Source organism: Fukomys damarensis, unplaced genomic scaffold, assembly GCF_012274545.1.
Source record: "Fukomys damarensis isolate Sample0158 unplaced genomic scaffold, DMR_v1.0_HiC HiC_scaffold_33, whole genome shotgun sequence".
In the NCBI taxonomy this organism is placed as follows: domain Eukaryota; kingdom Metazoa; phylum Chordata; class Mammalia; order Rodentia; family Bathyergidae; genus Fukomys; species Fukomys damarensis.
The window spans coordinates 5,305,124-5,307,068 of NW_022900945.1; the positions used below are offsets into that span (position 1 = coordinate 5,305,124).

The window sequence follows — 1,945 nt, forward strand, 5'->3', positions numbered from 1 at the left end:
GTGCATAAACCCTTTAGGGAGACACTTAATTGGCACTGTACTGCATTTCAGTTAAAAGGGAGAATATTGGGTCTGTCACCGACGTCTGGACCCGAGCCAGGCCTCCCCATGCTGGCTACCTGCCCTCAGTGCAGTTGTGGCCTCTGTGAGATAGAGCGAGGCTGAGCCCGGGCTGCGGGCAGGTGAGAGGCCAAGGAGCCCGCACACCCACCCAGGTAGATGTGGCTCTGCAACGATGGACGCCCTGGAGGAGGAGAACTTGGTGCTGTCCTTCTCCTCTGCCTCTGATGCAGACTTTGATGCTGTGGCTGGATATTTAGGGGACATTGTCATGGGTGATGAGTTCCAGTTACTACAGAGAAATTTCACGTACAAGTACTGCCAGGAATTTGAAGACATAGCAGAATAAACTCACCTGCACACCCATTTTTTTTTTTTTTTTTTACCAGAGATCAAACTTGGGTCCTTGCTCTTGCGAAGTAGGCAGCAGAACCACTGAGCTAAATCCCTGGCCCTACATACCCATTTTTAATGACTATATTTCTCTGGTGGAGAAGTACATAGAGAGCAGCTGCTAACAGATCGTGCAGTTCAACATGGCGGCCTTCATGACAGTGTTACAGCACCATAAAGACGAAGTGGCTGGTGACATCTTTGACATCTGCTCACATTTACAGATTTTCTGGCTTTTGAAGAAATGTTTCCGGACTATAGAGCAGGAAAGGAAGGCCGGGGGCTGGATATAAACAGTGGCTTGGTAGTGACATCACTGTGCAAATCATCTGCAATGCCCACTTCCCAGAACAACCTGCAGCACTAGGTAATGAATGGGATCATTCTGGAGGTCACCATCTAAGCGGCTCAGAGCCTTCAGCTGTGACAACAGAAGAGTGCATCTTGGAAAGTCCGACTGTTCTGCAGCCCTTCATTCCTGTTAAATATTGGTGGGTCAAAAACATGACCTGGTTCTCCTACCCTGTTTCTCCTGAACCACCTTCCTGTATTCAGTAACCCTCGTGCTCCTCCCCTCTGGACACCTCACTCTGGTGCTTCTGCGTTAGCCTCTGGAGCAACCCCACGCCAGCCATCCCCAGTGTGCACACCCATGTGGCTGTCAGCAGCATGCAGGAGCCCACTGTCACCAGCCCTGGGTCTCTGCAGGCTTGGCATGAGTCCTTTTGTGTACTCATGGCTCTGTTTTACATAGGTCAGAATTTCAGACCTTAAACCTTAATGGGGTTTTTGGTAGGGAGTATTAACCTAGGGAGTCACTCACCTGAACCAGCCACCCAGCCTGAGATCACAGTCTCCTATGACCCCTGTCCTGGCTGGAGGAAGCAACCTAGAGAGATGCCCTTTACCTGAAAGCTTCATTGAAAATCCACTCTTGTCGTATGTCTGCAGTCCTTGTAACACTGTCTTCTGCTGGTCCTGATGTAGTCTCCCTGTTTCTAAAAGTCTCTTTTTAAACATTATTTTTGGGCTGGGGATTTAGCTCAGTGGTTCCGGCGCCTGCCTTGCAAGCACAACGACCTGAGTTCGATCCCTGGTGCCAAAAAAATAACATTATTTTCAAGAAAATATTTATGTAAGTGAATACTAAGGCTAACTAGTAGATATGATCTTGGGACTTCCATGATTCCCTGTGTAGAGATTGAAGAGTTAGGTGCTGTGTCCTCTGTAGCTGTCAGTGCTGTGAGGACGAAAGTGCTTTCTACATTGCTGTGGATGCGTGTGCAACAAATAGACTGAAACTCTCTTGCTGTTGTAGTAAACGAATGTTATCCTATAACAAATAAAATAAAAAGGAGAGTATTTAAAAAGTGAGTATGATGCATTACTGGTTTCTTGTTGATCTTTGTGTTTCAAATTTAAATTCCTGGGATAGATCATGTTGCAGTTTACATAGCTATGTGGAAAGAAATGACAATTCTGTTTTTATGAC

At 46.8% G+C, this 1,945-nt stretch overlaps 1 pseudogene; it reads left to right on the forward strand.

The window, feature by feature from the left end:
• Window positions 1-235: 235 nt before the first annotated feature.
• On the forward strand, window positions 236-820 carry LOC104848906 (annotated as a pseudogene).
• Window positions 821-1,945: the final 1,125 nt, after the last annotated feature.